This window comes from Danio rerio, chromosome 14, assembly GCF_052040795.2.
Source record: "Danio rerio strain M-AB ecotype USA chromosome 14, GRCz13ab, whole genome shotgun sequence".
NCBI classification, from domain to species: Eukaryota; Metazoa; Chordata; class Actinopteri; order Cypriniformes; family Danionidae; genus Danio; species Danio rerio.
The window spans coordinates 28,213,978-28,228,748 of NC_141034.1; the positions used below are offsets into that span (position 1 = coordinate 28,213,978).

Genomic DNA, 14,771 nt, shown 5'->3' on the forward strand with positions numbered 1-14,771 from the left:
TGAATCAATGCACCTCTTTGTCATTATTTGTAAGGGTTAGAACAGAAAATATTTTTTAAAAGATTATTTTAAGCATTTTCTTGGCTTGAAAAAACAACAACATGCTTGACTGAATGAAAAATAAACATTTGCTGTCAGGTTTTAAAGAGTAATGCCTGATGACGGTACAGATTCCTGCCTTGTTTTTCTTCACATTCATTCAGCCTGCACACACTGCTTTTACTTATGGGCAGGCACAGTCTATAGCTTTTTAATGATGGGTTTAGAGGCTCATGGATGCCTTCAGTAGGCCAGTTCTGCTGCTCACTGCAGCCTGCAATCCCATTAAAGTAAGCTGCTTCTATTTTCAGCCTGTAATCGAGTTTTAGTGCTTGACTATTCATGCCTGGACCAGATCAAATCAATCCATTTCTCTGCAGCATTGAATTATAGCAGTGGATGTCATTCACTGGATGGCTGTCTTAAATCAACCGTTTTGTGTCTGTCACATTTTTGATTAACGTACACTGACTAATTTATGTAATATTTAGACTGTTTAACCAAATGAGAATCAAAACATTTAGTTACACAGTCCAAAATTAACCACATACAGCGCTCAGCATATATGAACACCCCCCCCCCCCCCCCACCACAAAGCTCTCATTTAAATTAATATTTTCTATAGGAAGCTTTGCAATATTATATTGTGCATATACATTAGTTAAATCAGTACTAAAGCCAAATCTGGAGCCAATCTAACAAAATAACACACAATAATGGTTCAACAATTAGTAACCCAAATTTATATGTTATAGAAAAATATTAAATAACATTTTCAAAAGTAGCAAAATCAAGAGAAACAAAAAGATATACAATTTTGTTGAAATATTGTAATTTGTAACTTTTTAACATGAATTAAAATGTATTTTCTTTCCATTTTGTCCCGGAGATGGGTTTTAGCTGGAAGGGCATCCGCGGCATAAAACATTTGCTGGATAAGTTGGTGGTTCATTCCGCTGTGGCGATCCCAGATTAATAAAGAGACTAAGCCGAAAAAAATTTAATGAATGAATCTTTCCATTTCTAAAGGTGTTCTGTGACTAAAATATTTTTTAAATAAATGTTTTGTTCAAATGCACCAAAATTCATTCATTCATTCATTCATTCATTCATTCATTCATTCATTTTCTTGTCGGCTTAGTCCCTTTATTAATCCGGGGTCACCACAGCAGAATGAACCCCCAAGTTATCTAGGAAGTTTTTACTCAGCGGATGCCCTTCCAGCCGCAACCCATCTCTGGGAAACATCCACACACACATTCATACACTACGGACAATTTAGCCTACCCAATCCACCTGTACTGCATGTCTTTGGACTGTGGGGGAAACCGGAGCTCCCGGAGGAAACCCACGCGAAGGCAGGTAGAACATGCAAACTCCACACAGAAACGCCAACTGAGCAGAAGTTGTCGACCCGGCGAATATATATATATATATATATATATATATATATATATATATATATATATTACCCATATTCACTAAGAAATGGATGAACATATTCATTTTCAAAATAGAGTGTACTCATTTATGCTATGCACTGTATGTGCAGCTTTAGCATATGTTGCATGTTTATCTAGATGCACAGCAGAAATGATTTTTGTGGCTTTTTTCCATTTAGATTATTAAAGGGTATTCTTAAATAAAACTGTTGCATTCATAATTAATAAAATGCAAATCAACACCTATTGCCATTTTGAGAGTCAAAACATCATGCAAAATTGCAGGTAAAATTAAATTGAGCACCCTGGAATCTTAAAGACAGACTGGCTAAAAATGAACATAATTTAAAAGATTACCACATTTGTGCATCAGGAAGCTCACACTGCAGAATGCGGTAAACATGCTAAGAACTGCAGAGGATGGGGGTTGAAATACTATAAATAATGTTGATTTTAGGCCTGCTCTAATATATTTGTTTTACTCAATGTACCTGAGGAAGAGAAAACATTTTGGTGAATCAATTCTCAAATTAAAATAAAACATTAAAAATAAATAAAAAATAAACATTCACAGAATAGTATTGCTTATTACCTCAGTTTAATAAATTATATAGTTCAAGACATCGTCCACCTTTGCATTGCGACTGAGAATATATTAAGTCCTTTTTATGGCATGTATTTAAAAAGAGGCAAATCAGCCATAAACAGCCAAGAATGAATCAGCCGTGTTTAAAATGCATCCATCATTGACATCACTCACTTTCTGTTTCCCAGAAACCAGGCAGAGCCAGGACCTGAATAACCATTTGTGGTCTTTCCTTTCATCAGTCTGTCTGTGGGTCTGTCACAAGATACCGCGCGCAAGGTCATCTTGCAGAAGGACAAGTACAGAGAGGGGGCTGCTCAGAGGATTAAAAAGGCAACTATCTTCACTTGTAGCTCACAGTAATGTTGTTCTGTCTCACACATCTGCGTTGTAGTCGTCTGCTAGACATCGCTCCAATTGATGCATTCAGTTTTGTGTTATTTTACATTCTGTTTAAAGATTTAAGAACAGGATGTGAGCCACATTTCAGCTTTGTCAAAGAATGCAAGCTTAAGGTGTCACAAAAATAATTCAATTGCCTTTGTAATATTGCATGCATGGATTTCTAAAGCAATTAATATCCCTCCATGGCAACAGTAATACTGAAGCTTTGAAATTTAACCCTCAAGGTTAAATATGTGAAGGACATGATTTCACAAATCAAGAATGTTTAGCAAATTCCTAAAATGCAAAAATTAGCAAAATTAAGATGCGATTTCAGAGTGGTATTATATTATATCATATTATATCATTCAGAAGCACTTCAACCCAAATTCCTGAGTCCCCATTTGACCCCCAGCACATTTTAGACCCACTATGGGTGAACAGTGAGCAGTGTTAGAGGAGGGATTGAGCTATGCCTACTGCAGTGTCATAAACCATGTGCAAACACTGCAACAGCTGGGACAGGACCCCTCCCTCTTGTTTCTCCACTGTTACACTAACAAAACACAAGGATATGCGTGCACACACACACACACACACACACACACACACTTCCCTCTCCCTCCCTCCCTCCCTCCCTTTCGGTCTGTCCTGATGTGTAGCTTAAAGCTAAGCCGATGTCAGTGTATGTACAGGGACAGCTGGGAAGATGACCATGCAATTCATCTCTCTCTCTCTCTCTCTCTCTCTCTCTCTCTTTCTCTCTCTCTCTCTCTCCTCCTTTGACCTTCCTCAGTTTCCTCACATCGATTCCCCTGCAGTCTTTTTTTCATGTTCTCGGTTTCAATTAAAATCTTCAAGCTTTTGGCCACAGGTCTCAGTCCCTCTTCTGTTCTTTTTTAAACTGTCCTTTATCTGTGTTAAAGGGGAGAAGCTTTAGTGTTGGTGTGCACTGACTGCTAGCGCTGCGTGGCACATGCCCAGGCCATGTGACTAAAGGCTTTGGCCATGTGAGAACTTCTGCTTTGGCCTGGCAGCGGAGAGTCACAGTGCAAGAGGATGAACAATAACACACACAGACACATGCACCAAACGCAATGCAAAAAGACACACTGTGCAGGAGCACAATGTCAGTTTTGTTCTCGCACTGAATATCCACTTCACGAGTCATGCACAGAGCAACAAAGCTGCTCTGGTAAAAACTTTGAAGCTATTTTCCTGGTAATGTCTAGCTTATATTTGATTTACTTTGAGTTTGGAGGACGCCTTAGTCATGATAGATGCTAATTTGACGCTAGTGTAGACATATAGTAATGGTGGGTATCTTTCAGTTCACGAATCATTGAAAATACAGTCAATTATTAGCTTGACAAGGTTTGAAGATTCTCAAAGCCTCAATTTAATTTGAATCAGTTCTACTCTGTTATTGACAATTCTAGCATTGGGTTCTCTGTACTGTAACAGGGTTGAACACGTATTATAAATAGAAAATCAGATAATTCAATCAAAAACATTGGAGAAAGGCACTGATGGGACTTGTGGCCATAAAATGCAATTCGGAACTTGGAAGGGTCAGTCAATATCTCTGAAGGGAGGTCAGCGTAGTGTTTATTGACCACTGATTCACTCACTGTGCCTCGTCGAGAGCATGCAACCTCTGTTAAACTAATGCAATACAGCTCGCTGTGCTGCCAATTTGTTATCTAATGTTTGCTTGTGATTTGTTTGATTCTGGTTATTTCATTATAAAGCTAACATTCCTTCACAAAAATAAATACTTGATTAATTGTTTACGTACAAGCAACCTAAATAAAGAGACTAATGATGTCAGTCAACCTTGTCAGACCTGGAACATTTTTATAGCCCCTGTGGATGTGCTGTTGAATGTGAGCATTCATTTTCTCTGGAGGGTCTAATCAATGGAGACAGGCCATTTTCCTATTCTTTACATCTGAGTGGGTTTCAAGCTTGAAGCTAACGCAGCAGTATTGTACATTTAAGTCCACTTTAACCCAGGCCAAAGAATTAAACTCTCCGAGAGCATGTTGAGCAAGTTAGATGAGACAGGATTTTGAAAAAGTGATAATTCTTCGGACCATGTGAGTGATTTAAGGAAGTGAAAAGGAAAGTGAGAGATATGTTGTATGTTTCAGCCTGCCTCCGAAAGTGCTGATGTTGTCTAATTTCATTCAAGTGGAAAGAAACGTGTTCTCAGAGCCACACACCTAAGCCCGAGGCTCCAATACTGCATGGCGTTCCTAACTTCTCACTTGCTGTGACTAGAGTGTGCTTGTGGCTTTCTTTTACTCCTGGTAGAAAACCATGCAAAGACATAGAGAAAATTTGCATTGAATACATACACATTCAGCATATTTTGGACTGAGACCAACATTTTTTAAATTATAATTCAATCTTGAATTCTAATTAAACACAAGCATTTGTCATTTGATCAGGCATGTTAATTATTTCTCAGCTATTGATGGAAAGCAACACCCAACATGCATGCACACAGTTCTGTTGGCCAAGGACATGCGGACTAAAGGAGCATAAGCCAGACAGTGTGTTGTGTATTATCGAGGTTGGGTGCGTGAACAGAACAGAAATAGCTCAACGGAAGCAGCACTGCTCTCTGCTTTGGTCTGCAGATTACACCTGCAGGAGCAGGAGCAACACTGCGTGAGAAGTGATTACACGCACACACACACACACACACACACACACAAATAGACTGCGTATATTGCAGAATTGTAGTACATGTATGACCGTGTAGATTTACAACTGCAAACAAAAACCACAGTAAATCAAGGTCCTATAAACCTGGATAAAGTGTGGATGGTCAAGCTGAAATCTCTGTTAAGATTTTGCTTGAATGTTTGTGTATCATCTACGATATTTAAGTGAATGGATGATCAATGATCTAAGATTGATCCTGTCATGGACTGGTTTTAACTTGTCTGGCCTGAGTTTTTCAAGTGTAAAGGGGTAGGCATGGGCCGGTATAAGATTCTGATGGTATGAAAACCTTGGATAAAAATATCACAGTTTGACGGTTTTGTGATTACTGCTCTAAAAGATATTCTTTTTAAATGTCTGCGTAAAAAACTCAAACTTTTCTACCCTTTGAGCACAATATATTTTATTATGAGAAACAATTAAAATATTTTGGAGCAATAAACATGTCAGGTTATATTAATCAAATAAATAATTGACTTCTGCTGTCTTCAATTGTTTCAAAAACACAGATTTCAAATGGCATCCTGGATATCTTTTCTGCTGGAGATAGTGTTTTCCTAACAAACAAACAAAAAAACACTCCAAATTAAAAAATATTTTATCGTAAATAAAAACATCTTAAACATACCGTAGGAACGGTATAGAACAAAATTCGGGCGGCTTTAAAACCTTGACTTTTTCAAAACCGCGGTATACCTTGAAAATGGTTATCGTCCCGGCAATAGTAGGTAGTGGCGCAGTAAGTAGTGCTGTCACCTCACAGCAAGCAGGTCGCTGGTTCAAGCCTTGGCTGGGTCAGTTGGTGTTTCTGTGTGGAGTTTGCATGTTCTATCTGTGTTCGTGTGGGTTTCCTCCGGGTGCTCCGGTTTCCCCCACAGTCCAAAGACATACAGGTGAATTGGGTAGGCTAAATTGTCAGTAGTGTATAAGTCTGTATGGATGTTTCAAAGAGAAGTGTTGCAGCTGGACGGGCATCTGCTTTGTAAAAACTTATGCTGGATAAGTTGGCGCATTCCGCAGTGGCGACCCCAGATTAATAAAGGGACTAAGCCGAAAAGAAAATGAATGAATGGTTATCGTCCCATGTCTAAAAGAGGGTGGTTAGTTTTGTACTAAATGAAAATAAGTTAGTAAACATACAATCAACAAATATTTGGCCCGTTTTGAACCTTTGACCCCCAGACCTGAGAACAATAAGACTTTAGTGGCTTTCTGCTTTATCTCCAAACCACCTTCATTATTTATCAGTCTTTCACAATCACTTATTCATGGCCCACGGAGATCCTGGGAGCTTCAGTTTCTCTCTCTCTAAAAGGCCTTTGATTTATAATGTGTCCTTTTTCTAGACTCCTGCTTGTTTCACTTAACAAAAACTATGTTCTGCTGCGTCAGGATGTTTGTGTTCTTTAAAGCAGAAATGTGGGTTCTTCTGTTTTGATGTTAAAACAGTAAATAGTGGTGTTCAGTAGATGAAGTGTCAAACCTTTTTACATGTACAGTAAATATGCCATGGCAATAATAAAACTAGTAGAGATTCTTTAAAAGACACTACTTATAAGAATAAATCAATTAATCAAATAATATATTCTCTCTTAATTTTACCTTAGCTTACAAAAATCTTTTATTACAGGGTAGGACTGAGGGAAAGAACCAAATATGTCCTTATCTAGTGCGAGACAAGATAAAACTGATTTCTTGGAAACCATTGCGTGTTTATTATTGTGAAACTGATCCCAACTTTAAGCTTACTCACATCATTTTAGAATTATATTGTGTGAAATGGCATAGATGTTTAAATGAAAGGATATTTTAAGCAAACCAGGGCAAGCATTAAGCTGCTAGCTCTCTTTCAGGGAACATCTGTACTCTAAAATAGTATCCCATGTGTACTTCTTTTTACAGACGTACACAAGGGACAGGCATGGTTTGGAAAGCATGTTTTATTTCACAACTTCTGAAAGCATAGTCTTTGGAGAAATTAAAGGAACAGTTCACCGAAAAAGACAATTCTGTCATTTACTCACCCTTGACTTGTTCCAAACCAGTTCTGTTTCTTCTATTAAACACAAAAGAAGACATTGCCAACAATGTTTACGTGTATTTTTGTATGACAATGCATACTATGCATGACAATGGCTGCTGGTTTCCAACATTTTTCATCCTCTTTTTGTGTTCAACAAAAGAAAGAAACTAAAACTGGTTTGGAACACGTAGATGGTGAGTAAATAATTTATTTAATGTAGCAGCTTAAGATGGACCACTATCATCTCAGGCATAACAGCACAAAGTCTCTAAAATCAGCTGAGTTTACTTAAATGGCTGTCCAGGAGTCAGCCAATATGAATCGATCATGTACCTTAGCTTTCAGAAATCCCCCGACCATTAAAAATCACAACCACATTTTATTTCAAAATGTATACTATCACACACCTTATAATAACCTGTATCAAAACTGTGAATCTGTCATGCCCGATGGGACTGTGGCTGCCATAGCAACTGTGTCCCGTCTTATCCAGAATGGCGACTGGAGACCAAGACTGATAAGCAGCCAAGCAGCTGGCAGCCCATGCAGCTCACAACCCCTCACTGCAGCCTCTCTGTTGGCATGCAGCATCTGTCACTTTCTGAGTCCTCTTTACCCACAGCAGAGGAACACAATAACTACCTACATAAAACATCTAGCATTTATCAGCAGAGATCAGAACATGAGGCAATACATAACATTTAAGGTAAAAACAGGCAGCTGTGGTTGTGGTTAGGATTTTGTAAAAATACAGTTAAACTTAAAAAAATTAGAAATTTCATGGTAAACTACTGTATTTCATTAATTTATAGTGGCTTATCGGTTCCAGGAAAACATAATTCATAGAAGGCGCTTCGTGTCATTCACACAACTACCAAACACATCATGGTAACACAAATAATTTAAAATAACGCATTGAACGTTATTTAACAAAATTAGGTAATGTAAATAATTAATGATTAAATAAAACAAGCATAATTTTATCAAATTCTTCAACAAATTTATTCACCATGTATATTAGGAAAACTTCAAATCAGTTTACAATTTTATTGTAGCTTTTTTACAGTTGTTTACCGCAGTTGTAAATGTTCAATTATGATTAATAAATGCTGTACATGTGTTGTTCATGATTTGTTTATGTTAGTAAATGCATTTACTAATGAACCTTATTGTAAAGTGTTACCCATTTCTTAATAAATACATACAATCCAAAATCGGAAAAAGTTGGGGCAGTGTGAAAAACACAAATAAAAAAGGAAATAATGATTTCTAGATTTACTTTGACTTTATTTCATTGTAGACGATACAACAAACATCATTTAATGTGTTCCTCATGATTTGTTGTTGTTGTTTTTTTTATAAACTTTTATTTTTTTTTTCCAATTTACGTTCTTGCAACACATCTCAAAAAAGTTGGAACAGTAAAACATTTACCACTTAGTAATGTTGCCATTCCTTTCCACAAAGATGTTTAGGGACTGAAGACACAAAGTAATGAAGTGTTTCAGGTTTAATTTTGTCCCAGTGGGCAACAGTAGAGGGTCTTTGTTGTCGCATTTTGTCCTTTAAAATGCAACACACATTCTCTATTGGAGAGAGGTCGGGACTGCAGACAGACCAGTCAAGTACCTGTATCCTTTTCCTCCGCAGCCAGGACTTTATAATGTGTGCAGAATGTGGTTTTGCATTGTCTTGTTGAAATATGCATGGGCATTCCTGGAAAAGAAGGCAGCATATTGTGCTTCAAAATCTCTGTACTTTTCAGCATTAATGGTGCCAACAAGTTATCTTTGCTGGTAACAGTCTAGATGATCCTTTTCTTTTTTGGTCCAGAGCATACAGCGTCCATTTCTCCCCCCAAAAAAACCCTAAAATACTGATTCATCTGACCACAGTACACGGTTTCACTGTGTGACGGTACGCCCCAGAGGCCTATGAGCCCAGTGAAGTTGACAGCGCTTATGGACACTGTTAACATAGGGCTTCCTTTTGGCATAATACAGCTATAACTGGCATTTTTGGATGTAACTACATACTGTACTGTGGTACTTGACAAAGGTTTGCCAAAGTAGTACTGAGCCCATGCGGTGATATTGCTATACTGAATAACTATACTTGATGAAGTGCTGCCTGAGGAATCAGAGATCACGGTTGTGACATTCCTTCAGATTCCTTGAATCTTTTAATTATTATGCACTGTTGAAGGTTGATTATCCAAATGTCTTCCTATCTTTCTTTGAGGAACGTTGTTTTTATACATGTCAATAATTTTCTCACGTATGTGTTGGCAAACTGGCAATCCTCAACCCACTTTTGCTTCTAAAGCACTAGAGCTTTCTTGGATGCTGCTTTTGTAGCAAATCATAATTACAATCATCTGTTGACATCACCTGTTTCAAATAACATCATTATTTAACCAATTTACCTGATTAAGCTGTGGTCACACTGGGCTTTTCCTCCCATAGACTACCATTCATACACACGCAAATGCATCATACCGGAAACGAAGGGTCATGCGTTAAGTTTCGCAGGTTGCTGCGGTGCAAAGTTCAAGCTTGGTGAACTCTAATCTGCGAAACGCATCACTTGACTGCGTGAGAACAACCGAAGATCAAAACATGACCTCTCTGGACAGAAATTTAAAACATGGAGCAATCGCTTGCTTATTAAATGCCTAATAATTTTGTTTATTCCGTCTTTTCACACCGCCGCACGACAGAATTTCACACACACAAACTCAAGTGTGACCGCTCCTGTCTAAACTTTTTTTTTAAATGTGTTGCAGGTTGACAGGTAAAGATGTATATTTACAAATAAATTAAAGTTGACCAGACAAAACAAAAAATATTTTGTGTTCATATTGTCTGCAATGAAATACAAGTCAAAGTAAATTTAGATATTCACTGCTTTCTTTTTTCATTTGCATTTTCCATACATTCCCAACTTTTTCTGATTTGGGGTTGTAACAAAACAATCAGATACAATAGACCATTCAATCAACCTTATTTTTATTTAAGTAAACATTAGATTTTTTTTTTTTAAAATAGCTTCATATTAAAATATGTCATTAAAATTTGTAGTTTATTGCCATTTGTTATCATCCAACCCTAGGGAAAAAACACAGAATTGCCCTAATAATTACCAAATAAGGTGAATCCACTCATGAACAATGTGGAGTGACTATAATCACAATATTTCATCAAGTACCGCATTGCTTTTGTAAATGTTACTATACAATGCAACAATATCAAAGTATTTAATAAAAGTAAAATCGTTAAACATTGCTTCCATTTTCCCAGCAAAAACATGCTTAAATAATAAACAAAACAACAGAGCTGTGTCATTTATTTTTTTTAATCCAGCTCAGCATGTGTTATTCTCTTACACATGTGCATTTCCTTGTTTATCACCATGAGATAAAGTCAGTTGTCCTAAATTTAGATTAAGCCAGATATTATATGGCACAGCAGAAGTTTGCCCCAAATGGGCACTGCTTGATGCTCAGTTCCAATTTGCCAACAACTTTCAAGTTCATTCATCTTTAAAGGTCAGGATGACATTGGTCTTTTAAGGTGAGGGGAACATTAATTCTCCATTGTGCCACTGACATGATTGCATTGACAGGAAATTTTCAATCTCACCAGTTTTATGGCAGACACAATTGCATGTATTAGATTCATAGTAGATTTATTTACACAAAATAATGAAACCTTAGACCAATAGGAGAATATAGGAATTCATGTTTTTGTTTTTTCTATCTGTGCCACATGTGAAGAAAGAAATTAGGTCACTTGAACCATAGTCTATGCATATTATGCAATATAAATTATAATATTTAATAGCATACACGTAATAAAAAAATGACAGTTTGACAGTATCAATCATTTTACGTCATATAAAACCATTAAATACTTATATAATGCACAATTAATCTTTAAGTTACAAACTTTTAATTTATTGTGCCCAAATGGCTTAAATTTGCTTCAGATTCTTACAGTCAGGTTTTAAAAACACGTTCAAATAATACATTTCTTATCTAAGGTTAAAATCTGAAATTACTCCACTATGTTATAACTGTAATGTCTAGTCAACTATAATCTCAACTACATTGCAGATCCCGGCGATGTGACTATTGCAAACTCACACTGATGCTGAAACAATATATTGTGCAACCCTAGTATTTACGTATGTACTATCAGTTAAATGACTTTTCACCTTGTTTTTTTTTTTCCATCAAAAACTGACTGAATACAGTCATATCATTTAATACTGCAATTTTACATTAAAATAAGCAACTTGTAATTTTAGATTTTTAAAGTAGGAGTGTGTGGGCACACAGATGTGAAATGTTTTTTTTTCTGTCATTATTTGTGTAGTCCTGATGGTGGATACATCTTTGTGCGAGCGTAAATTCATGATCAGGTTACGATATGAAACAGTGAGTCATCTTTGAATCATTCCTTTGCAAATGCGACTCAGAGAGGCTGTTTCACTCTTGCATTTCTAATGTGCAGTTTTTCCTAACACTAGATTTTTCATCGTCTTTCTAGTCTAGAGCACACTTGTTTATAGATGATTTAAAGATATTTTAACCTCTGGAACTGTAAATAAAAAAGAAAGAAAGACAAACAGCTTCCGCAAGCACTGGCCAGTGGCAAAACAATGTGTGTTAAGGTTAAAATGCCCTGTTGGCAATTTTCTGTGAAGAATATCAGCAGGAAAGCACATAATCAATACACAGACATGCAGAGTCATGTAGGCTTCAGGCCAGGATCATTAAAACTTCAACAACTTTCCTACAATTTCACTCTTACTGATTCAGATGCACAAATACAGTTACTGCTGCTCTTCTGTCCGAGATTATTTTAGGTTATGGCAAGAGAAAGCTGACAGAAAAGATTGCATCATCCACAAAACACAATTTTGTCTAAAACTCTGGTACAAACCTGGTAAGCTGTCATTTTTTATAAATCTATAGCTTACAATGCTCAGGGATCGCATTTTTATTATGAATTCACAATAGCATCTTAACATACTACTGTATCTATTTCTGTGGTTTTTATTGAGAAAGCGTGGTAAGGCAGTGTGTTTTGTTATTCAGCCTAAGAAATGTTTCAGTGTATAAAAATAAGTAAGACGGCACCCTCTAGTGGTACACAAGATTATTACACCTATTAAAAGGCTAGAATGTAGAACAGGTTACATACATGCTAAGGTGCAAATTAAATACAAGTAAACAAACTAAGTATACCAAATTATTGTTTTTATTATTTATTTGTTTACTCATTTATTGTATTTTCTTTTGGCCATGCGTTGGCGCAGTAGGTAGTGCTGTCGCCTCACAGCAAGAAGGTCGCTGGTTTGAGCCTCGGCTGTGTGGGGTTTGCATGTTCTCCCTGCGTTCGCGTGGGTTTCCTCCGGGTGCTCCGGTTTCCCCCACAGTCCAAAGACATGCGGTACAGGTGAATTGGGTAGGCTAAATTGTCCGTAGTGTATGTGTGTGTGTGTGAATGAGTGTTGATGTTTCCCAGAGATGGGTTGCAGCTGGAAGGGCATCCGCAGCGTAAAAACATGCTGGAAAAGTAGGCGGTTCATTCCGCTGTGGTGACCCCAGATTAATAAAGGGACGAAGCCGAAAAGAAAATTAATGAATGAATTTTCTTTGACTTTCCTTACATTTTCTGCATTTTCGAGTGCCTGCACCCAAACTATCTTCCTCTCTGAGCATTAAGACAACACATTATGTCCTATTTTAGGCAAATTCATAATACCACAATTTGATAAGTACATTTTAAATCACTTCCTCTAAAGTAGAAATGGGATTTTTAAAAGTTTGAGCTATTTTATCACAGTCCCTTTCTATTTTGTAGAGCGCAACGATATTTTATTGCACTTTATAACTATATTATTTGTTTTATTTACCGTGAAGGCCTTTGAAGTTTGTAGTCACATATATGCCAAAATTGTGAAATATCAATAGTTGAAATATACTTCAGAGATGTTTAACTCATAATAATTGTACAACACCTAACAAAAGTCTTGTCTTGTCAAATAATAACTTGACTTTGAGTTAATCATTTGGTATCAGAGGTGGCTTATATGAAAGGTAAAGGCCTCTAGATTACGCTTATTTTACCAAAATAAAATATGATCATGCCTTGATTTTAAATTATTTAATTAGGACAGTAAGGTCTGACTTTGCTTAGACAAAATTCTTGTCACATAACAGACATAATGTACAGTATAGAAAATAAAGTCATGGTGCTGTGGGCAAAGAATTAATTTTGTGTATGACTGCCTTAAGCTTGGAGGACTGCATCCATACATCTCTGCAATGACTCAAATAACTTATTAATAAAGTCATCTGTAGAGTTCATCAAGATTCTTTGGATTCATCTTCAATGCCTCCTCCTTTATCTCACCCCAGACATGCTCAATAATCTTCATGTCTGGTGACTGGGTTGGCCATTCCTGGAGCACTTTGACCTTATTTGCTTTCAGGAACTTTGGTGTGGAGGCTGACGTATGAAAAGAAGCACTATCCTGCTAAACAATTTGCCCTCTCCTGTGGTTTGTAATGTAATGGGCAGCACAAATGTCTTGATACCTCAGGTTGTTGATGTTGCCATCCATTCTGCAGATCTCTCGCTCACCCCCATACTGAATGTAACCCCAAACCATGATATTTCATTCACCAAACTTGACTGATTTCTTTGAGAATCATGGGTCTATGCGGGTTCCAATAGAACTTATTCTGTATTTGTGATGATTGGAATGCAGTTCAACAGATGATTAATGTGAAAAATCTACCTTCTGCCACTTTTCCAAATGATAGAAGTCAAGTTATTATTTGTTGCTCTTACAACTGGGATCGATAACAAGACTTTTGTCAGAGAGAGCCAGCAATAATTGTGGCCAAAATTATTTAAAACTAATTTAATTTGTGTTAATTGTAATGGTTACTTTATTATTATTTTGTCTAAATTAAAGGTAAAAAATAAGCAACGTACATTGACTTTTACAGCCTTTTTTGGTAATATATCTAAAAACTGTTGTTCCCCTTCGGGGGGAACTTCAGCACTATAAGTGGATTTGATTTGTAAAATCCACGCATTGGGAGGATTCGGATCAGAAGCCGCTTGTCTGGAGAGTATTGAACGGGCCAATGAATGAAATTAATTGGCAGCGTAAGCTTGCGCAGGTGTGCGACATCTGCAATTATCTCAGCATATAAGCACACCTGAAGCCAGCAGACGCCATCCTTTTCGCTTCAGATCCTTTCTGAGTGAGTCGATGAGGGTTCCTCTTGCTGATCAGCACTTCAGAGCGAACGAGTGTGTCTCCCGGTCCAGAGTGGGTCTTCGCGGTGGCAGACGGTCGAGCTGGGTTACTCCCTTGCCTGCGGTTCTTTGGGTCCGGTCCTCCAGAGCGGTGCGTATAGTTGCAACTTTCCTAAAAGAGCAACACAGTCGTGCAGCACGTCCTTTTCAGGATGGCGCTCCGACTGTGCGTTTCTGGATGCGGGGGTTTCCTGGCTCCGGATGATGGACACGATCACTGCATT

At 37.2% G+C, this 14,771-nt stretch overlaps 1 long non-coding RNA gene across 8 annotated transcripts in view; it reads left to right on the forward strand.

The window, feature by feature from the left end:
* The window catches only part of LOC141377516 (uncharacterized), a 113,928-nt gene that overhangs the window by 16,212 nt on the left and 82,945 nt on the right, over positions 1-14,771 (forward strand). For 4 of the 8 annotated variants that reach the window (XR_015507453.1, XR_015507452.1, XR_015507450.1 and 1 more), the window contains one exon: positions 2,256-2,400. This is a non-coding gene — a long non-coding RNA (uncharacterized LOC141377516). Of the gene's footprint in view, positions 1-2,255; positions 3,328-3,377; positions 4,287-14,771 lie in introns of those variants that run through there. The other 4 variants (XR_015507449.1, XR_015507446.1, XR_015507447.1 and 1 more) reach the window with 2 other exon arrangements.